General features: G+C 38.2%; 1 pseudogene; it reads right to left on the reverse strand.

Annotated features, from left to right (window-relative positions):
• Positions 1–236: 236 nt before the first annotated feature.
• On the reverse strand, positions 237–24,710 carry LOC149165018 (uncharacterized; annotated as a pseudogene).
• Between the last annotated feature and the right edge of the window lie 516 nt (positions 24,711–25,226).

Raw genomic sequence — 25,226 nt, forward strand, 5'->3', positions numbered from 1 at the left:
CCGCGCTGCTCGCGGCCCCCCCATCCAAAACCACTTAAGCCCATAAGAAGTGTGGGGTAAAACCACTTACCGCCCCACCACTCACCTGTCATGCTAACGTCATCTGCTCAATAAATGCCAAAAATTACCCGCCAACCTGAATTTCGTTAAAAAATGACGAAATGTCATTTTCGCTGTAAAATCTCTGTGTTCATGCTCCCATGCAAAAGAACGACTAAAGCCACTGTACCAGTTTTTCAACCGCCACCCGGCCGAAGAGACCACAACAGCGCGTTCTGCACCCCGACATCCAACCTACAGTTACTCAGTTTGCCTCCATAGTCCACGTATTTATCGATTTTACTGGTAACCCTGTAAATTCCGCTTTTTTCGACTGAAAGTTCTACCTGTGAAACCAAATTCGAGTCAAGAGCAGTCTGTCTAGCCCAAAAAAAGACTCCTAGACCTGCTATACAGTCCAATTTTCCACAATAATCCTAAATTCCAGTTTGAAAACACAAGAACCAAACATGGAAGCCCCCGTAGCCCTCAATGTCGCACCCATGAATGCACCTCATAAAGACTTGAATTATCTACCCTTGGCTGACAGAGATTTCCAAATAAAAGACTTAATTGGTGACAGGAATCATCTGCAAACCTTCTGCCAAATCAGCGATAGCCATCTAAGCAACTCTGACATTTTTGGACTATGGGAATCAAACCTTCCCATGTACTTTCTTCCCTCAGTCCATGTTTTCCCAGATATCATTCACCAATGTTGTGCCAGCTATGACCCTGTCCACAGAGCAGTTATGTCACCTTCACAAACTGTCCTTTTTTCCATAAATGTTGAATCCATTAATGAGATGATACATTTCCATTCCACTGAGCCTCTTTCTCGTCTTTCCATGGGATTTTTTCTTGAAAAAGCTTCTTAATTGCCCAACTCAGAGATAACTCGCATTGCTCAGATGTTCATGATACCAATGCACCAACCTACAAGCCCTCATCCTTATTTGCGCTCCTTCTTCACTGAGACTGGAAAAATCATTCTTGACATGATATCCTTGATTTTGGATTTAGTTCCAGTGAATTTGTGGATGATATCACCCTGGTTCTATTATCTATCTTTACTCCAGGACAGCCCCCTACTGTCAAGTATGACTATGCCACTTTCATTTCCAATAAAATCCATGCTCAGTTCATGAATTTGGAGAGGGAAGGTGTCTTCAAATACACATCTTATATATACCATCTATTGTTATATTATCAGCCAAATAGCTTTCCATTTCCCATCAGGAAATTAGATTCAAAAGGAAATCGGAGGTCTGTGATCTTTTGGAGCTCAATCTTCCATGACTGTGACTCCCCTTATACCTATAGTGAATTCATTGACTTATTTGTACACCCAGCCTCCACTCTGTTGATAGAAGCTCCCCCTCCTAGAATTACTGGCGATATGAAGAAGATTTTGCATCTTTCCAAAAACTACAGAATAGGTGAGTGGTACCTCTACCAGAATCACACAGAAATTAGAATATATGGATGTGGACTTTTCCCCTTCAAGTTGCCTAGATATGTGTCCATGAGGTTATTTGCATTAGAATATTTTAGGCAGCGCATCCATGCAGATTTAACCCACTTTTGTAATGTAAAGAAGAAGGCTCAGTTGAGAATCAAAAACCAGTTAGGCCCTTATGTTATCCATGATAGGGATGCGTGGAAAGATGCTGAACAGATCTTAGAATACCACCTCAAATTGAAGAAGAGTTTTGGGTGGGTGCCATATGATCCATGTAGTTTCATAAGTGATAGAAGGGTAAGGTACAGGCTATCAGTGTATATACATCATATGATCCCAAAAATTGAACAGTATGCAAATGAAGAAGAATGGGTAGAAGGGACCTTGATAGAAGAAATTAGTGAGCAAGAAAAGATGGAAAAGGCTATGAAAGATCTTGAAAAAAACCCTTCACCTGGACTCTTTTGGACAGGTATCTTTCAAGCTGCCTCAACAATCAGGAGTTGGAAGATCTTCTGTTGGAACTTCTCAGCAGCCTGCGCAAAGAACCAACACAACAATTACAAGGACCTCAAAGGGAAAAGAGGTAGAAACTACAAAGCAGCCAATCATGACTGATCAACCAGGGGGGTCCAAACAACAGGAACAAGTACAATTTCCTTCTGCCAAATCTACAACACTAGAAATTCCAGCACTGCAAACTCCTCTAAATGAGGAAAGAAGCAAAAAGAGAGACAGAGAAGAGGCCACACCTGTTAGTGGACCTACAAAACAACCAGCTGCAAAGCGGCAAAGATTGGGCCCTCTATCAAAAGAGGAAATCATTGAAGAAACGACAGACAGCCTAAGAGGTGAGAGGGTGGTTAGCCAACAAACCTCCCCAGTAATAGATACATCGACTAGCTCACACAGGCAGGAGCTAGAAAGGCAGCACAGTGTTGAAGTATCATCTACCAGGCCACAGAGCAAACAACCCTTTGACATCAAACGGACCTTTACAGAAATTAAGGCCAAAAATGATCTTGTGAGAATTCAAATGTACAATCAATACTTAAATATGGCCCCCTCAAACCAGCAAAGGTTAATGTCTACCTATGACATTAAGGAAGGAAAAATGATAATGAGTTACTTTAAGCCTAAGGTGCAGCAACCCCAAACAACAGCAGATTTCATCAGAACAAACTTGGAGGTCCTAGCAAAAGACATCCATCCAATGGACCAGATTGAACTCCACGAGCAGACTAGAGAAATGGTTTATTCTAAATTGACTGACAAAGCAATGCTGGCCGAGCAGTTGCAAAGTTCCTTAGACAACACAACAGCTCAATTAGATTGGGAAAAAGCTTCTTCTTTAGCCAAAGATAATAGAATCAAATCTTTGGAGGAGATCATCATGGAACTGGGACATGATCCCAAAGATACTAAAGGCATAAAGGCACTAATCAAGAAGAAGGAAGAGGACATTGCTGCCCTGAGGAAACAGTTGAAGCTACCTCCCTCAAGGCACCCTCAGACTGTAGAAATCATAGAGAAGAAATCAGAGGAAGACATGATGGACCTGCTCATGAAACTCAATGAAAGACTAACTGATACTGAGCAGGCGCTGGAAAAGGAATTAAAAGAAAAGCAGGGAGAGTCGACCTCCCAGCAACCTGAGGTAATCCCAACAATCACTACTGCAGCCCCTTCAACAATTGCATCAGCATCAGCTCCAAATGTCCCAGCACCTACAACAGAAGTAATTACAGGAACAGAAGCAACAGCACCAAGCAGCAGTACAGGTATGAGCACAGAAGAATTGATAAAAGCCATGGAAGAATTGAAACTCCAAGTATCAGAGCTGAAGCAGGTAAAGGAAAAATTGGCAAAAGTAGAACAGAGTTATGATAAATCCAAAATCAATATGGCAGAGAAAATAAGGGAGGTTAAAGCATTACAGAACAAAGTCAAAACATTAGAGAAAGATCTCACTATGGACAAGCCTCTAGCAGAAATCAAAGGAATCCTTTGGACCAACATCACTCAATCCCTGAGTAATGTTTGTCCATCTATCCAAGATATTTATGAGCAAATTGATTTGGTGAATGCAGCACATGGTGAAATCCAAAAAGCAAGAGCCATACTAGGACAAATGCCTGAGTAGGCCAATCGGCTCATACATTTCTTGAATTACAGAAATAGAGAACAGTTGGAACAACTCGGCATGGAAATGGTCATACGTGAATGACTTACTTAACGCAGTTGAATCCCAAAATGATATCTAATATAATGCACTGCGTAAACCCCCATACTTAAATTCAAAAAGAGTGAAGGGATCTCTAAATGAATGGTTCATGAGGCACAATACTTGCTAAGGTTTTGCAAATGGAGTAGCAAGCTAAGTGGGCTTGATTGTGGGGAAAACTCCACAGTTAAGCGCGCTTGAGCCAGAGGCAATCTGGGATGGGTGACCTCTCGGGAAGTCCTGGTTACCGGGTGCAAGCCCCGGAAGTGATGATTGATGCTATGTGATTCATTTCACTAGTTTCAATCCCACTTCTTCACCCCTGTGAGCATCACCCGATGCAATGAGTGCTAAGTGAACTATTCAAAAATCATGAGAAATTAGTCAGTTACGACTACCTCTCATGGAAATGGTCATACGTGAATGACTTACTTAACGCAGTTGAATCCCAAAATGATATCTAATATAATGCACTGCGTAAACCCCCATACTTAAATTCAAAAAGAGTGAAGGGATCTCTAATTGAATGGTTCATGAGGCACAATACTTGCTAAGGTTTTGCAAATGGGGTAGAAAGCTAAGTGGGCTTGATTGTGGGGAAAACTCCACAGTTAAGCGCGCTTGAGCCAGAGGCAATCTGGGATGGGTGACCTCCCGGGAAGTCCTGGTTACCGAGTGCAAGCCTCGGAAGTGATGATTGATGCTATGTGATTCATTTCACTAGTTTCAATCCCACTTCTTCACCCCTGTGAGCATCACCCGATGCAATGAGTGCTAAGTGAACTATTCAAAAATCATGAGAAATTAGTCAGTTACGACTACCTCTCATGGAAATGGTCATACGTGAATGACTTACTTAACGCAGTTGAATCCCAAAATGATATCTAATATAATGCACTGCGTAAACCCCCATACTTAAATTCAAAAAGAGTGAAGGGATCTCTAATTGAATGGTTCATGAGGCACAATACTTGCTAAGGTTTTACAAATGGGGTAGCAAGCTAAGTGGGCTTGATTGTGGGGAAAACTCCACAGTTAAGCGCGCTTGAGCCAGAGGCAATCTGGGATGGGTGACCTCCCAGGAAGTCTTGGTTACCGGGTGCAAGCCCTAGAAGTGATGATTGATGCTATGTGATTCATTTCACTAGTTTCAATCCCACTTCTTCACCCCTGTGAGCATCACCCGATGCAATGAGTGCTAAGTGAACTATTCAAAAATCATGAGAAATTAGTCAGTTACGACTACCTCTCATGGAAATGGTCATATGTGAATGACTTACTTAACGCAGTTGAATCCCAAAATGATATCTAAAAGAACAATGTAATTTGAGGCTAGGAGATGGATTGTGGTGCAAGGAAAGAAGTTATGCTACTAAGAAATATTGTGTCTCGATACACTTGGTAGGGTGATGCAATGAGTGCTAAGTGAACTATTCAAAAATCATGAGAAATTAGTCAGTTACGACTACCTCTCATGGAAATGGTCATATGTGAATGACTTACTTAACGCAGTTGAATCCCAAAATGATATCTAAAAGAACAATGTAATTTGAGGCTAGGAGATGGATTGTGGTGCAAGAAAAGAAGTTATGCTACTAAGAAATATTGTGTCCCGATACACTTGGTAATCAGCCGTTATGGAGAGGAGTTGTGACACAACTATGTGGTGCATCACATAATTTCATTGCATACTATGCAATGGGATCGCTTGTAGCACAACATTATAAGTTATACTAGTAAAAAAATTGTTAAGTGACGTGTAAAGAGGGGGTGACATGTGATGCACATTGCACAAGGAATTAATGTAGTGATGTAATGTGAAATCATAGTGCGATGCAAAAGAGGAATTGAACAAGTGCCTAAGTTTTGGATTCTATAAGGGTCCATCCTTACATATGTACATATGTGAAAAATGTAGAAGGAAAAAGGTTGGTTGAATGAATGGTTGCGCAAAAGTAGGGTAACACTTATAGTTTACTGAAAAAACATGTCCAAGAAGAGGATGCACAATGCTGACATAAAATGTGGTGTGGCAAGTGCAGGAATTACAACTCCAAGTGGAATTGTGCAAACTCATCTGATAAGGATATGTTACTAAATGGCACAATGCAAGAAGGCACAAAATATTTGTAAAAATTAATGAGGTAAAAATGAAATAGAGAGGGGGGTATATAGAGAAATTTTCACCGTTTGTAGCGTATTAAATGTGCATTAATTTTTTGACACATCACAAACATATTTGTGATGTCTCGTGAAGCAAGGTTGCAATCCATTGAGGGTTTTCGATGTGTTGGGGAGTTGCTTTGTCACCTTCAAATTTTATGATTTTTAAAGTTATAACCTCCTCATCTATTACAATTCAAGGGTATGAAAAATGGTCTTAGGATCTAGGTTACTGTTATCACCCCAAGAAACTCTCCTAGGTTGTATATCAAAGATGCTCAGGAACATTACAAACTCAACAAAATGTTGGAAATTAGTGGATGAATGAAGGGAAATGATGCATATTCAAGCTAGATAACCACTTCTACTATGCTTAACCCCAAACATGGGTGAACACCCCCAGACTACAAGGCTTTAGACCACCAATTACTCACAGTTTTAAGGAAAATGTGATGATGTAGAATACTGATCACACCAGCAGATGCACAAGACCCTGTGATGGCCAACTGCAACCAGTTAAAAGGCCTGTAAATCTATTTCCTAATGCACAGATAAGATGACATCTCTCTGGCATTAAAACAACAGAAACCTGCATACAAATTCAATGATACAAGCTAGATTCTAACACGGAGGTGGGATGACAGCCCCTCTAATGATAAACACCAAGAGCACATGAAAAATGTATAACAAGAACAGCCTAGAACAAAGAAGAAGAAGTGGAAAGTGAGCAATTAACAGCAAAAGAAGCTTGCATTAGCTGAAAATGTAGACCAGAAGCTTTAGGTATCACAGTAGTTACAGTCTCTGAAGTTGAACTTTACATCAAAATAACATTCATCAACCCCCTTTACATCTTCTTTGTGAGTATATATGGAGGTTGATTACAAAAATATCTGCTAACCTATGCGTGAAGGGGTCATAACTGACCACCAACTACATTTACTATCAGATATGGTCTTTGATACAATTTGAGTGTTTTAATGAACAAAATGACCTTTACTGGTACTTTGTTGTCCTTCCTAAACAGGTGAAGTATTATTTGAATGAATTTCAATAACTGTTGTAGTCATTGAACTGCTCGAGGATCATCCTTTCCTTCTCGACCGTGTTGTTATTTGAATGCAGGTAGTTGAAGAGTAATGGTGCGGGGTACCAGATTCTCGCCTCCTTCTTCCTTGGGAAACATGGTAGAGGTCGGGGCACCAAGACTGTGTGGCGGATACATGGGCGCGACGGGGATCAATAGCAGCCGTTGGATTAAACAAACAAGCAGCGGAGATCAGTCTACGGAGGATATCAGAAGACAACGGGATCGGACAAACGAGGGTCGTCGAATCGCAGTCAGGCAGATCCGACGGCTATCGGGCGGCGGAGGTGAGTGCAGGTTAATGAGCGGGGAGCCGTACGTATGGGCGGTAAGCGGTTTCCCCGCACCGCTCACGGGAGACAGGCAGTTTTCGTACATGGAGCGATCTAGTAAATAAGTGCCACGTGGCAGATGGTATGGCATGGGAAACCACTTTCCCTGCTAACTAACAGGCGTGCAAGTTACGGGAGCGAGGGCTGCGTAAAGCATCGAATCCCACGGGAAAAGATCGGATGGTGGTGGGTGAATGCGCACATTTCGGGGTTGATGTGATAGGGACAGTGATAGTGCGCGGTTAAATGCATATAGTCATGTGGATTTAGACCTTGCGCTTGGGAGTTTGAGGAACATGGGTTTGTGGAGAATTTTAGCGAAAAATGGAGAAAAGGGGAGTTATAAGAGTGTAAGCGGAGTTATAAGGAAAAAGAAAGTTATGGTGTGAGGTCATGTTATTGGGGTTTTATGGAGTTATAGGGATAATGAAGGAGGAAGTGGGAAAATCCTCTGTGAGCCTTATATAACCAAAACCAGCACTGCCCAACACCTATTTTAATCCATCAAATGCCAAAGAACATAGTAGAGCTAACACTGGCTCCTTCTAGGGATGAGATCCTCCCTGTGAGGTCTCAAGAACCTGCAGACCACTGCCTTTCCAGCTGAAAACAAATTAGCCAAAATTCTTAGTGTTCCATTGGGCATGGAGTCTACTGCACCTATACTAAAATTGATTAAAACACAATATTTACAACTTTTAGGGCCCAAAATACCTTAAACAACATAATTTTTCAGAAAACGCCCATTAACTGGGCCATCAAAAACTGCTTCTCCTCCCATAATTTTCAGTATGAAGGTGTTGTTCCCTTTAACCTATGAAATGATAAAAGGACCTGTCCAGAAAGCATCAAACTTCCCATGATTGCCTTTCTTTTCCTTCAATACATCCCATTTCAAAACCATGTCTCCAACCTGAAAATTATCTATCTTTGTCTTCTTGTCAAAAGCATCCTTGATCTTTTTCTAATGTGCTGCAGCCTTTTCAACTAGCTATTCTCTAATCTGATGTACCTCTGCTAAATCAGTAATCCTATTTGTCATTTCTTCTTCCTCATTCTGCTCTTCTTGAAGGAATTTCGCCACAGGGAGAGTTAACTGAATTGGAAATATAGCTTCAATGCCATATACCAACTTGAAAGGAGAATTCCCTATGGATTTTTTAATGGTCACTCTGTCAGCCGACAGTGCCTACTTGAGCTTTGAATCCCAATTCTTTTTATTGTCCTCTAGCAGCTTCTTAATTATCCTTATTAGGCTTTTATTAGAGGATTCTGCCAAACCATTTCCTTGAGGATAATATGAAGTGGAATTAACAAGTTTAATACCCATTGAATCACACATTTCCACTAGCTCTTTTGCCCTGAAAGTTGCTGCATTGTCTGTTACTAATTTATGTGGACAACCAAATCTGTTGAAGATATCCTCTGTCAAAAACTTCATGACCACATTATGATCAGCCTTCCTGATAGGGACTGCTTCAATCCACTTAGTGAAATAATCAGTGGCTACTAATATCCATTTGTGCTTTCCACTGGAATGTGGATTGATTTCTCCAATAAAGTCCAAGCCCCACTGCTAAAAAGGTCCTTTTGCATGAATTGGTTTTAAGGGCAGGGACTTCAACTGTTGTTTTCCTTCAAATCTTTGGAACCTGTCACAAGATTTAACAAAAGAAAACACATCAAAAAATAAAGTGGGCCAATAGTACCCAGCTTTGAGAATCTTATAGGTAGTGTTTTTCCAATAATGATGCCCTCCACACATGCTGGAATGAAATTGCTGCGTGACTTCTATTGACTGCTCTTTGTCCAAACACCTCAAAAGCACTCCAGATGGATCCCTCCAGTAGAGTAGACTTTCATTGATGTAATATTTAGCTGCCCTAAGCTTTATAGTTCTGGCTTGACTTTGAGTAAGTTCTGAAGGGATTTGTAGCTTCAGAAAGCAATTAATTATTACAGGATACCAATCACAAGAATCTAGATTCTTGGCCACTGACTGCTTTCTCTGTGGTTCAGCTACTTCCTCTTTTTCTGCCTAACCATTTTCTGCAATTGTGCACAAGGAATCAATATCTAAAGACCTGCAATTTTCTTTAGCCAATAACTTGGCAAGCCCCTGACCTCTGACCAGCTTGGTGGGCTTCAGCTCTATATTAAATTCTATCATTTTTGCAATCCATTTTTCCCTTCTTCCATCAGCATCAAGTTGTGTTAGGACATCTTTTATTGCAGCAGAGGGTACATATGCAATTATCTTTGAATGCAAAAAATAAACTCTTAAAGCTTTCAAGGATTTGATAAGGGCATATGCTTATTTTTCAATAATATCATACCTCAGTTCAACATCCCTCAAGTTCTTGCTGAAAAATGCCACTTCATGCTCTGAACCTTCTTCATCTGCTTGCAACAAAACCACTGCAATAGTGTCTTCAAAGGTGAATGAGAATATATGGAACTCTTTGCTGTAATCTGGATTTATTAATGTGGGAGCCTACATAATAGCTTTTTTAATAGAATCAAATGATTTTCTTGCTGCATTGGTCCACTTAACCTCTGCTCCTTTCTTCAACATGGAGGTAATATGCTTCACTAATTCTGCAAATTTTGGAATAAACCTCCTCACAAAATTTATTTTGCCCAAAAAGGACTGGATATCTTTCTTCAATCTTGGGACAAACAAAGTCTGTATTGCTTTTACTCTTTTTGGGTCAATCTGGACACCTGCAACAAACACAACATGTCCTAGCAGCTTGCCTTCTTCTAAAGCAAATTGTAACCTTTTGGGATTGACTGAAATTCCAAACCTCCTACACTTCAGAAACACTTTTTTCAAATACTGCAAATGATTTTGATGGCTGCGGGAGTAAATTGTTATGTCATTAAGGTAGATAAGGACAAATTTATCCTTCTCTCCTACAAATGCTATATCCATAGCTCTTTGAAAGGTTTCTCCAACATTCATTAATCCAAAAGACATCTTGGCATACATAAAAGTTCCCCAAGGAGTGGTGAATGCAATCTTCTCTTGATCATCTGGGTGCACAACAATCTGATTAAAGTTTGAAAAACCATCCAAGAAAGACATTACTTTGGCTCCTGAGACCTTTTGTAGAAAATGCTCCATCTTTGGTAAAGGATAGTTGTCTTTCTTGGAGCATTTATTTAAATTTCGGAAATTAACACACAGTCTGATTTCTCCACTTTTCTTCCTCACCACTACTAGATTGGCTACCCATTTGGAATATCTAAGAGGAACTATGATCTTGGCAACCAACAATTTTTTAATTTCTTTTTCAATTAGAGGAATAAGCATAGAGTTTATTGGTCTCAGCTTCTGTTTGAAAGGAATAGTGTCTTTCTCCAGAGGGATTTTATGCTGGATTATGTTCTTATCATATGTTTTCAAATCACTATATTCCCAGGCAAACACATCAGAAAATTGCCTCATTAAATTGCAGTATTTAGAACTTTGATCAGCAGACAGATGAGTGGATAAATTTACATATCTAGACTGACCTGGACTTCCTATATCATGCTTACAGACTGCAGATTGATCTTCTTTTTGGGCAGCCTTGTAAGGCACATCATTTTGGTCAAACAGTCTTTCTAGAGGAATTAGACCCTTAGTAATATGGTTACTAGGAAGCTAGACAATGCTATGTTTACCAATTTTATTTCTAAGCTAGGATTGAGGGCTTTCTAACAAGGCTTCATTATCTTGGTGAATTTGAATTTCGGAAAACTCATCAATGACTTGCAGAAACCTATTTATCTCATCATCATCATCAAAAACTTTCCAATGCTGGACATTGTCAAGCAAGGATGGTCTATACTTCACTTGGACTTCATACACTAGTCTGGGAGGCATTATAGGGATGAATAGACTAGCAGAAACAACAAGGGAATCAGAAAGCTGATTTTGGGCTCTGGGAATATATGAAATATAGAAATAATCAAAAGAATCTTTGATTCTCCATACCTCATCTCTGTATGCTTTCAGCCTTGGGTGTTTTGCCTGAAATGTCCTATTTACTTTCTAAATGATCAAATCAGCATCTCCAAACACCTTCAAATTCTTGATTCCTCTATCTTTTGCTACATTAAGGCCGAATAGCAAAGCTTCATATTCTGCTATGTTGTTTGTGACTTGAAAAGCCATCTTAAAAGGCAGTTGTGTGCTTTATTTCTCTGGAGATATCAGCACCACCCCTGCTCCTGCAATCTCCTTGCAACATGCTCCATCAAAGAACATCTCCCAAACTTGACTTCCTTGCTCTTCTTCAGCCTGAACTATTGGTTTCCTGATCTACATTGAGACCTTCTGAGATTCTTCTATTTGGATAATACATGCTCCAAAACCAATGTCCACTTCATATATGGGATGATTTGTAGGATTCTTCTCATCACTGATGATGTATGCCAACTGTTCTTCTCTATACAATCTCTTACTTTCTCCTCCAAAAACTGGGATAGTGGCATAAGATATATCATTTTGTAATGTTTCGCCTAGTCTCTTAATCCACCCTCTGGACAACAGCATGCCAAACTTAGGAGGGACATCTGCTACCATAATATCCATCATCATACTCTTCATGGACAGCTGAGTTAGGGCAATGGCCAGGTCTTTAATTAATCCTAGGCATTTCAATTTCCTTGAATCAAAAGAGAATAAATCATGATAGGGTCTGGTGATATCAAGGCCTAACTCTTCCATGACAGATTTAGGCATCAAATTGTGGTTGGCCCCTGTACCTAGCAGGAAGTTGTGGAGGATTTTGTTATGAATGGTCAAGGAGACATAAAAATATGGATAATTATTATCAGCAGGTTCAATCATAGGGTTGAGCACAATGGCAGGCTTTTCATCTTGCAAATTGACAGAGTCAATGGAGGTTTGCGTGGTTTCTAGCTCAAGGGCTTCAAGGATAGGCTTTCTAAACACTTCACTCTTCACCAACTCTACCAAAGGCACATATATTTTCAATTTCTGAACTTCTGACTCAACGCTGAAAGAAGAAGGTAACTTATCAGAACCTTTTACCTCTTGAACTGGTGCTTTGAGAATGACTGGATTAGCTACTAGTCTTTTCTACCTGATATTTTGGACAACAGCTCTTTGGACAGGATTTTCTTTAACATTTTTTGCATTCGACCTCAAGTTATACCTCTACTGCAGTTCAATTTGTAAAATAGCCTCTCTGTCCCACTCTTGACTGTCTTGTTCTTGCAACAATGATTCTTCATAAGCAGCCAATGTCAAAAATGCAACAGTGCCTTCATCCTTCATGCAGTGAATTTCATCCTCATCTTCAAACTGTTCCTCCTCCATGACTACATTTTGAAAAGGAGCTTTAACATTCTGTTCTTCTTTTGATTCTTCACCACTTTGAATAATTTGTAACTGTTCATTTGCTCTTCTGTATGGATTCTGATTTCTTGGAGAAAATGTGTTCTGTTGCCTTGTTTTTCCTGAATTCGTCTCAAGCTTCAGCTTAGAAATTTCAGCAGCCAATGACTCTATCATCTTAGTCATTTTGTCTAATTTAGGCTTTGAAGATGAAGTAGAGGAACTAGAAGCCTGACCTCTCTGCCTCCTCCTGTCAGCTTGACTTTTTAGCTTTTCTGCAGCCATAATATTAGATTCTACTTCTAGGGCTGCATCCTACATGTCTTCCACAGTATCACATCTCCTTTCTCTCAACAACAGGTAGAAATCAGAGTCAAAAGCATTGGCATAAGTGAGTTTGGCAGAGGTGGGGGTAGGCTTTACCTCAGCTGGTATCTTACTATACATGCGATTGAATCTTTTATTAAAATCAGCCATGATTCCCCATTTTCCCCCTTCAGATTACCAAATTTAGTATGATAATACAGCAAGTCCTTTTTATCTCCCCAGTGCTTCAAAAATGCATCATCTAAGGCTTCAATATCTGTTATAGATCTCTGGGGTAATTCTTTGAACCACTTCCTGGCCTCTCCATCAAGGCTCTAGACAAAAACTCTCATCCACACATCATTCTCACTTATATCTAAATTATCAGCATAACTGTAAAAAGCTTCTAAGTGTTCTTCTGCTGTTACTCCCTCTGTACTAGTGAATTTAGGCATATATTTCTAATATTCTCCCACGGGCATAGGATTTAATGGAACAGGCAAGACTAAAGGTCCATATTTAGCAGCTACAATTCTTTCTATCTTCGTAGGTGCTTGCTGTCCTGCCATGATTGAGGTTTGTGGAAGAACACTGGTAGATTGAGCAGTCGGAAGTAATGTGATGGATGGCAGAGACAAAGGGATGTTTTGGACTAAATCAGAAGCTTTGTTTGGACTGAGATTCAAAGGGGAACTAGCTGAACAAGGGGCTGAATTAATCTCTGAAGGAATTTCCTTATTAACAGTGCTGGGTTCTAAATCTTCAATATGTATACCTTCAACTATAACCTTATCTTTCGGAGATGCATGAGATTTCTTATGCTTACCTGATCCTGATGCCCCTTTCTATGATGCTTTCTTCGATTTGACAGTCCTCTCACGGTCAGGCACTAGTTCAGCTCGTGATTTCTGAGGATTTCTTCGAGTATGTCTCACAAACTAAGCCAGAACTTCAATGTGGAGTCGCCAAAGGTTGGTCTTCCTCCAATGGAGTCACCAGATAGATGATTACAACCAACTTATGTGCCCAGACCTTGTCTATCATCAAAATCTGGAACTGTGTCATTCTCCCAGGGAATCTGAGCTTCAATCTCCTTTCCCCGGCAACAGTGCCAATTAATGTTATCACCCAAAGAAACTCTCCTAGGTTGTATATCAAAGATGCTCAAGAAAATTACAAACACAACAAAATGTTGAAAATTGGTGGATGAATGAAAGGAAATGATGCATATTCAAGCCAGATAACCACTTCTACTATGCTTAACCCCAGACATGGGTGAACACCCCCAGACTACAAGGCTTTAGACCACCAATTACTCACAGTTTTAAGGAAAATGTGATGATGTAGAATACTGATCACACCAGCAGATCCACAGGACCCTGTGATGGCCAGTTGCAACCAATTAAAAGGCCTGTAAATCTATTTCCTAATGCACAGACAAGATGACAGCTCTCTGGCATTAAAACAACAAAACCTTGCATACAAATTCAATGATACAAGTTAGATTCTAACACAGAGGTGGGATGACAGCCCCTATAATGCTAAACACCAAGAGCACATGAAAAATGTATAACAGGCACATCCTGGAACAAAGAAGAAGAAGTGGAAAGTGAGCAATTAACAACAAAAGAAGCTTGAATTAGCTAAAAATGAAGACCAAAAGCTGCAGGTATCACAGTAGTTATAGTCTCCAGAAGTTGAACTTTACATCAAAATAACATTCATCAACCCCCTTTACATCTTCTTTGTGGGTATATATGGAGGTTTATTACAAAAATCTCTGCTAACCTATGTGTGACGGGGTCATAACTGAACACCAACCACATTTAATACCAGAGATGGTCTTTGATACAATTTGAGTGTTTTAATGAACAAAATGACCTTTACTGGTACTTTGTTGTCCTTCCTGAATAGGTGAAGTATTATTTGAATGAATTTCAATAACTGTTGTAGTCATTGATCTGCTCAAGGATCGTCCTTTCCTTCTCGGTCGTGTTATTGTTTGAATGCAGGTAGTTTAAGAGTAATGGTGCGAGGTACTAGATTCTCACCTCCTTCTTCCTTGGGAAACATGGTAGAGGTTGGGGCACCAAGACTGTGTGGCGGGTACATGGGTGCGACGAGGATCAATAGCAGGTGTTGGATTAAACAAACAAGTGGTAGAGATCAGTCTACGAAGGATATCAAAATACAACAGGATCAGACAAATGAGGGCCGTCAGATCACAGTCGGGAAGATCCGACAGCTATCGGGCAGCGGAGGTGAGCACAGGTTAATGAGTGGGAAGCTGTACATATGGGCAGTAAGCAGTTTCCCTGCACCGCTCATGGGAGACAGGCAGTTTTCATACATGGAGGAGCGATCCAGTAAACAAGCGCCGCGTGGCGGATGGTACGGCGGGGGAAACCACTTTCCCCACTGACTAACAGACGTGCAAGTTACGGGAGTGGGGGCTGCATAAAGCGTCGAATCCTACGGGAAAAGATCAGGCGGCGGTGGGTGAATGCGCATGTCTCGGGGTTGATGTGACAGGGAGAGCGACAACGCGCGGTTAAATGCATATATTCATGTGGATTTAGACCTTGCACCCAGGAGTTTGAGGAACATGGGTTTGTGGATAATTTTAGCGGAAAACGGAGAAAAGGGGAGTTATAAGAGTGTAAGCAGAGTTATAAGGAAAAATCAAGTTATGGTATGAGGTCACATTATCGAGGTTTTATGGAGTTATAGGGAGAGTGAAGGAGGAAGCGGGAAAAACCTCTGCGAGCCTTATATAACCAAAACCAGCACTGCCCAACACTTATTTTAATCCATCAAATACCGAAGAACATAGTAGAGCTAACAGTTACATAGATTCCTTCATGTTTTGGATGAGGGGACTATAAATTTGCCTCTCATTAGAAAAACTTAGGGTTGTTATAGCTACTACAACACCTTCCACTCTATTAGGACTTCCTAAATAGTGAATGTATAGAGTCGACACTATCTTGTTCCTAGAAATACCTTTAATTGTAACAAATGTAACCTTATCCATCAATTTCAATAAGAATGGTATAAAATATATGTTATGGAACTACATCCTAATTCAAACAAGAAAAATAAAACACTGGACAGATCTTGGTGTGGGCCAAAAGAGATAATTTATAGGAAACTTGTCCAATATGTTGTAGGATCTAAAAAGGTCCATGGAAATTTTAGAATAGCTTCCAGTGCCTCTTGAGTTTGGGAGAGGTATACTTATAAGGATGGAGATAAAGAAATAACTTATCACCTTCTTCAAAAAATGTTCAAAACATTGGTTATATCCTTTTTAAACTCCTATGTTATGTACTCTCTTTCTCCTCACTTCCCATGATAATGATTATGGCGATGATGATAAAACCTACCATGAGTGCCCTCATATTGTTTTTCATGGGTACTTGTCTTCTTCTTAGGAGTGTTTGTGAGAGTGCCTCCTTTCATGGTATCTTCATTGGAAAACCGGTGCCTCTTTCTAGATCTACTCTCATTTTACCCGTTAGTTCTTTCTTTTTGTCCCAAAGGACTTTACATGTCCCTATGGTGGATTTCCAACTCATGTTTCCTCTGCCTTTTCAAGTCTGATAATATTTGTAGCATGACTGCATTGAATTCATCTTTTCTTTCTTACGCTCTAACAAGCCTTTCATTATCATCTTTGCAACTCCTTATTTCCACTTTCAGGATTCTCAATGTATCCATCCAATTAGGAGAGTTTTCCATTCCTCGTTGTTTAATTGATCTTTCGTCTTCATCTATTATTTATTCTTCATATCCATGCTATGCTTGGTCAAAGCTATATTTAACCATTCATCTCTTCATACCTTAGTGTCTTTTATGCGTTATCACATACCCACATAACTATTAGATCTAGCAAAAGACAAATACATAATAGACGTTATCACCTTATCTTCCTGATAGAAATATGTTGGTGCATAGCTAGCAACAACATTACACCTTGATTAGAATATTAGCATCGGTAATTCAAATAAATCATCAATACTATGATACATGCAATTATTACAACAAAATATACAGAGCAACACACATAATCAACATGAAAACGACCATATTTCTAATGCTTGACACGAGGCTTTTAAGGCCTCACTAGATCTCCCAAAGTCTAGTTTCGAACCCTCGCTTATTATCTTTATGATGATTCCATTCCAATCCAAGTGTTAAGCCTAGAAGCTTTGATACGACTCTATAAACACCCCCTAATAGCCCCTGTCCTCACTAAGGTCAGAAGGAGGTAGTTACTATGTTGACTCAATTTGCATTGTACAATTGTGGAAATGGGATCTTTTTTTTTTTACTTTTCCAACTTTCTCAAAACCTAAAATGGATGTCATATTTACATTCATCTCGTCAAAACCTTTCCAATGATATAAAATTTTCTTCTATCCAACTCTCAGATAAAAATATATGACCATTTGAATTTGACACGCTAAATCCTACCATGTCATCCTTAACCTCCACGTGGCACCCCATGGGGTTCCCACATGGCTATTATGGAATATCATAAGCCTACGTCAAATGCACATCATCCGTGCCTTAGGTCCTATCAATGGGAGGGTCGAGGTCGGCCTCCATGCAAGGGACAACATGAAACACTCCATCAAGTCCATGACCTCTCGACCTCTAGGCACCCAACTTGTGCCTGAGCACCAACTAGCAGTCCCACCCCACAATGTTATTGTGCTCACCAAAACTGAACTCTGACCGGTGGGTCCCACCTGACTAGATTAGTTTCATTATGTGGGTCAAGGTGAATTCATGTTGAGTCACGTCTTCTGTTTGAATTTCCCGACCCCCGACCTGATAGGTCCTCACCAATGAATTGAATATTTTTTCAAGTCTTTAATACTTGGAATTTTTTGTGAATTTCCAACTAATGTCACACAAAACAAACCTGCACGACATGTTAAGACTTGATCTTTGAAATATCATATATTATTCCCCACACTCCATGGCCATTGAAGCCATGGTTTGTTGTGCCCATGCGATCAACAAGGACTGTTGATGTGCATGGGTAATTTATTCCCAAAGTTCAATGGGACATTACAGATCTTGGTTTCCTAACTTTCCCATTAAAATACACAAAACATGCACCTTAGTGCACTTCACAAAACCCCAAGGAATTTAACTAGTTTTATCAATCACATCATGGTTATGCTCATGATGTTATCATTTATACACACAACACATATACAAATATATCCACAATACATGTGAACCACTGATTTCATCCAATCTCACAAATACACACAGAGATTCATTTATTCATCTGAGCTAAATATAACTTATATTCATGCTCACACAACACATACAAGAATTAAACCATTCCTTCATGCATGCATACAAGAACTCTAGTATCAATTAACACACAGGAAATCACATTCCTTAATCCAACATGATATTTTAGCCAGCATGATGAACATGTACATGTCATTCAAACATTAGGAGCATAGTTAGATACTTATCTTATATGGAAAGAGGCTGGCAGCTGAGAGTGGGACTTCAACTCTCCACCAAATGATAGAAAAGCTACAACCACTATTACTTGAAATTATCACCCCTGAGCCAAATTCCAAATTTTGAGGTAGAGTGCTTCCGAGAAAAACCTTTAACCAATAAAATAGCTGAAACTGGATTTTTTCAAGACCACTCTTCCCTCATCCACTAGCTATATAATATTTTTCTTTATCTTTTTAGGCCTCTCAAGCAATATCAATATCCATACTAGGATACCATTGTACAAAGAGTTAAACTCACTTTCAGGAGAAGAGAATCCACCATAAGGGGAGATTGATCAATTTGGTAAGCTATTGTCAGGGAAATATATTATCTCTCCAAATACTTCATTAGTGATTCAAACGCCATATCTTTACTCCTAAGGCAACTTCTAGTGTTTCATCAGCCCTCACAAATACCAGAGTGTCTCTCCCTTAACCAATAGTTTCATCAATCCATAAGCTCTCCACTGGGTTCTTCAACCTTTAGGCAAGCCACTACTCTCTATATTTATTTTTCCCAACAAACCTCCACAAGGGTTCTTCAATTAGTTTCTAATATTTCTAGAACTTCACAACGATAATTTTGATCGTTTCCTTCTCTGTACTCTCACGTCCACCCCTAGAGGATTTTATTTTACAACAGAGTTCTATGTGTATTTTCCTTCCACTGCTTTTACGCATGAGAGAGAGATTATTCGAGAGTTTTTCTCCCCTTCTTTTTATTTTTCTGTTTCATATCCATATCGAGTCATCATGAGAGAGTGTCCCAAAAAATAGACTAATTGTCTACCAGTTAACCATTAGACAGTGTAGTGCATTCCTTTCCTTAAATTTTGTTTTTTTGTTGCTTATTGTTGGAGCTTAAATGACACTTGGGCTTGTCCTCTCCTTTTTCAGTTAATTTATGGCATAGTCATCCCATTTTAAAACAGTCAACCAACCAAGACTAATATTGAAAACAACAATTCCCTCAACCAATATCCTTCCTCAAGCAATGGAATATGTGTCCCTCTCTTAGTCATTTAAATAATTACAATTATTTACAATAAAGAAATGTAAATGAGGGGATGTCAATCTTGCAGTCACTGTGATGCATCCTAATTTACTTGTTACTCACGATGGTCTTCATGGAACACATCAGATAAGTGATACATGTATTTTATAGGTTCCTTTTCCCTAAGCTTGTGGCATATCAAATTTGGATTTGAAATGGCATATTTTGAGAAGACATGACAATCGAAAAATGCTTTAGTTGTGCACAAATTTCAACCACTAACATTTGACAAATTTTTGGAAATGTTGTTGGTCATAGTATATAGCCTTTTTTAGTGCTTCATGAACTATGGAAATTATAATTTCATTGGACAATTGGATATGGATTCAGACTCTAATGATGTTGAGCTCTTTAGTGGGATCACGGTTGTGTTTACACCACCAATCTTTGAAGCTAATGCAAATAATTCCTTAAAGAATTGTCAAGCGAAGAATCCAGTTATACGAAAAAACTATTTGCTTTGTCTACAACTCTATATTTAGAATCCCAAATGATTTATTTGTGCCAATAAAATTTATAAAAGAAATAATACAAGTTAATGTCAATGAATTTTGGTAGAAATGTCATTAAGTTATGCAAATTAGCACAAAGGAATAGGGAAATGTAAATATAGATGTCATGCCTTCTAATGTGGCAAGCAAACTTCCATTGATAAAAGTCACAACCCAAGAAAAAGCACAAAATTCCATACTATGGGGTACCACCAAGAAGAGAGTCTATCACAATCAGGTCAACACCCAAGCCAACCATCATTTCTTCTTGTTGAACTCCTTTTGTAGAAACACAGAATATATGCAAGCCCTATTAAAGAGATTAATACAACATTCAAGCCTTCAACTACCTAATTGTTTGAACCAGTAGACTTCGGTGTACTAGAGGATATATGGATGTCATCTTAGGCTTAGACTCACATTGGAAATATTATACAAATAAAATGGAAACACACTATTGAAATTGTTTCTGAAGGGATCTAATAAGTTTTCACCATAATAAGTTATGAACCAACATTCATATAGAAGAGCCAACAAAAATATGACTGGTGAATCAACAAATTTTACAAAGAAATGTCAGGATATTTTCCTGCACAATGGCTTTTGCAATCTATGCAACATATTCATTTTCCAACATTGGCTATGTTCGATTCCCACCTTCCTTCCAAGTATTTTATTTCTTATTCCTTGCATGAACTGATAATTAAGTAGGTGGTGCTATAGGTGGATATTGTTTTCAAAATAGGGTGCAAGATTTGGGCTCAGGAAGGAGAAACAGATTTGACAGTAAGAGAAAAATGGCCTTGATAACTTATGGAGCATAAATTACTTGATTTCACATTACTAAGGCTTATTGACCCATTTGAGTAGAAGGATATACAAATGGGTGACAATCCCTATCGAACCTTTGGAAACTGAAACAATATTGTTTGTTTGGTTGCCACAAGTTGAATCTCTCACTGATTATTGGCTCTTATATTTGAGGGTTCATAAGCCAAGATATCCAATACCGGCGCTACAAGTTCAAATTTAGGCTTGTTGTAATACAAAGAATACTAGTTTCTTAGATTTTGATAAACCAACATTATCTCTACACATAAGGTTTCTTTAAGACTCCTGGCGGAATATGAAACTCATTATTTATAATCCCTCTATTCCAAAGGCTTCCACTCCTCAATATAATTTCCCTGACCTTCATACCAAAGTGATTCAAGGGCACTGGAGCCTCATATATACGACTGGTACAAGGCCTAATTAGTGACTTGAATGCACATTATTGAATAATTTCATCCAATGACCTCCTCGATCCATTCAAGGATCCAGAACCCAATGCCTTAACACTACCCACTTCATCCTTGACCTTGTATTCACTACCAACAGTGAATCTACATAGATGAGATACAGTAAAAAGTATTGAAAACTGAGTAACTCTAAACTGGTTTTTTCCATACCTACAACTACTCTCATTTGGATTTTTCACATGGGGATGATGAATTTAACTCAAACCATTAAAATAATCATGATCAACAACGGTTTTTGCAAGGAATTTTCGAAGTACAATGGTCGAAGGGTCAAATGAGCACAATTCTAATTAGCATGTGGTTACTAAAACTCCAGCGTTGTCATATTTCTCTTTTTATTTATGACACTTCACTCTTTATATTGCCATCCCTATTTCTTGAGTACAAAAGGAAAGCGTACATCTTGAATTCCAATCAAGCAATCTGACATCAATTAATGAACAACTCTAATAATCACCTTTATTCTAACTCATTTTCAAAAAATTCTCTATGATACTTAGAAGTGATGTAGATGTGTACATTTCTGTCAATCCTTGTTTACATTTAAGGATTTTTGGAAAGTTGCCACTATCTGCCATATTTTTGAGGTGAGAGATTTATATTTGAAATTTTGTTAATTTTCAAAGTGGCTACGAAATTGCGAAGAAATGATTTTTATATGACAAAATGCTTAACCCTCACAATTACTCTTTATCTTTAAATGATTTTAGATTATACTTAGTTATTTTCCTACTTGGGATTTTATTCTTTGCCTCTCCAAGTTAACAACCATCAACAAAAGTTTAAAAAACAATAAATAATAAAATATACATTAAATTTAACAAGGATTAAAAAATTGTTTAATGGAAAAAATTATTTATCTTTATTCATATAAAAATGTTTGAAATGTTTTTTTATAAAAACTTTTTTAATAATGGTATAAAGAAAATATAATTTAGCCATGCACTTACTTCAAAAATCAGAAGAAACTATAAAATATTCACCACACTAACAAACTAAGTTTTAATATTAATGAGATGCGTTGTGAAAGGTGAATTGTTGGTGATGTAGACTCCTTAGGGAGCAAGGCAGTTTTAATATTAATGAGATGCGTTGTGAAAGGTTATTTGTTGGTGATGTAGACTCCTTAGGGAGCATGCCTTGATGTACCGCACCATTTAGAATACAAAACATATTAAGATCATAATGAATATATATAGCCACCTTCCAGCATTTTCTATTCTATTCTCGCGAAAATTTATGATTCCCCATTATTTAAAAGTGCAAGAAATAACTTGTAAGTAATAAAAATAAACAAGTAATTCAAATGTGCAATACACTAACGAAATTTTTCACACACCTAATGGTGAGTTAATCAATATATAAATGGAGTTACAAACAAAGCTCTCTTGGATCTGCCCAAACTGCTGAGCAAAAAGGAGTAGGCAAATAATTTACCTTACCTAGATAACACTTGGTTGAAATAAATCCTAATTAATATATCACATGTCTGACCAGCTAGGGCTTAGGACTATTGAAAAATAAAGTTCCATAACAAAATTACACATCATAAAAATTGTCTACAAAGGGATATTAATAGGTTAGAAAATAAACATTAGTATCTCCAGCTGAAGCTATATATTGAATAATTTCTTTACATTCTCCAATAGATGAATAAAACAACTTATTATTTTATGTGACAAAATGACTTACTAGAAACAGTTCCTGAGCTAGCCCAAGAATACTCTTTTTACAAGGGAATTATTGATGACTCTTTTCATAGTCCATGCAGATATTTCAAGTTACCTTCCCCAAATCTTCTTCATTCCAGATATTGATGGGTTCTGCCCTTATATCCTACTACTTGGTTTCAACCAGTATCTAGAGGTTCTGCAACTAAGAAAGGCATTGTATGAACGCATTGATACAAAATATAGAAATATATACAGGTTTTATTTCGCGAAAAATAAAAAAATAAAAAACACTCAAGATCGTAGAAAAATAAAAATCTATGGCTTTAAGATGGCTCTACAACACCTACATGAAAACAATTATGTGCATCTTACTTGAATTGTAACTCAACTTAAAATTAGTTACATGAAAAAAAAATTGTTAGACTTACTTATCTTGTGACTCTTTGCAACAATGAGTCGCCTTTGGATACATAATGCCATGAACAGGAAGATGGCACACATACCAAGCATGACTATGATTGGGAAGGAATTGACCTTTCATAAATAAGAAAAGAAAGAAACTTTTAAGTGATATCAAAACCTTGAAATGATTTTGAAAACTTTCCATAAAACATTACAAAACAAAAATTTCCTTAGTTAAGACTTATTAAGCTTCATTTATATACAACACAATGCTTCTTCCCAATGTGATATCCATATGAAAAAAATGTTATTATAAGGTCTTGTGGCCTTTCATTGTAGATCACAACACAAGAAAATATGTTCAAAGGAATCTGGAAAATGTTCATAATTGTGCTCCTAGACTCCTCTGAAATGTATTGTGATCGCATTTTCATAATTGAGGGTCAAAAAATTCCCACATAGGCCTAAAACACACAAAAACTATGTTGGAGACACCCTCTTGATGTAATGCTCCCACCTTTTTCTGTGTTGGGCTCTAAAATGAATTTATCATAGCAAGTGCACAAAATGTCCTCAAATCCATAGCATACTGACATGTCATATAAGTGAATTCTATCAGGAGACATTAAGGGATAGTAAAGCTAAGACATGCAGTAATTATGAGAGGAAGGAGGAAGGATCCAATGACAATAAGGAATACAATATGCATGTAGCTCTCCAACTTCACTGCTTGGCGAGCTAAGAGTCTAAAGGTAAGGGAACATCCCAACATTGAATACAACATAAATGTTAGAGATATGAACCCATGAGGAATATCATGTTCATTTGGGCTCAGAGAAGGTGTCCAAAGATATACAAATGTGTACAATGGACCTTCAAATAAGGATTGTATAGCTCCCAGAATTGTAATCTTCTAATCTACTCACCGAAATGATCTTCATAATTTTTGAGACTCAACATAAGGAAAAAACCTATCATCATCCATCTATCGGACATACAATTCAAAAATGGAAAGATACTTGGAGAAGATAAGAGATTAAACACTTACCTGAAGCAATAGTTGTGGTAGCACCTTTGAACTAAGTAAGCAGATCCTTACTCTTCGAAGGATCTCCATAGTTATATGTCCAAGTGGAGAATATAATGGACATCGTTATAGCTAAGAAGCATGTTGCAACATCAAACAAAGAAACTGGACCAAAACCTAGAGTGTCAGCAAGGGTATTGGCAAAGAACCCAAAGAAAATTGCTACAAGACCATTGCTAAAGAATATTATCTTTGAAAAGGTAAATGATAACTAGTCTGGATCAAACCCCGTCTACAAGAAACCAAAAACATCTCGAGTCACAAGAATATCATAGCATGAGCCTTGCTAAATTTTTGTATATTTTGTTCTACAAAAGGTAAACATTTTCTTCAGATTTTAGGTGAACTCCAACAACACATTAATGAGAGAGAGAAACTACAAGCTACGCAAAACCATTCTAAATGCACCAGGTCATTCAACATTTCTACATGCCCCTAGTGTAAACATGTACAAAGGAAAGAAGAAGAACAGATAAATAAAACCCCTAACTCTAGCTATTATCTGAAGGATGTAGGAATAACCTTGTTGTTGAGACACATAATAGGAATTGTGGTCAAGGGTTCCATAGTATACTTCACCAAATACACATAAGAAAAGTAGAAATAAAGGTTTAAAAGGGAAATAAAACCACTGAGGAACCCTCAAAGCAACCAAAAGGAAGAAGAAGGAGAACAAATAAAAACCCCTCTATTATACCTTAAGCAAAGGTTATAGCCCACA

Source organism: Pinus tabuliformis, chromosome 5_1 (assembly GCF_031772625.1).
Source record: "Pinus tabuliformis cultivar Carrire ecotype Pingquan chromosome 5_1, CPIR1, whole genome shotgun sequence".
Taxonomy (NCBI): Eukaryota; Viridiplantae; Streptophyta; class Pinopsida; order Pinales; family Pinaceae; genus Pinus; species Pinus tabuliformis.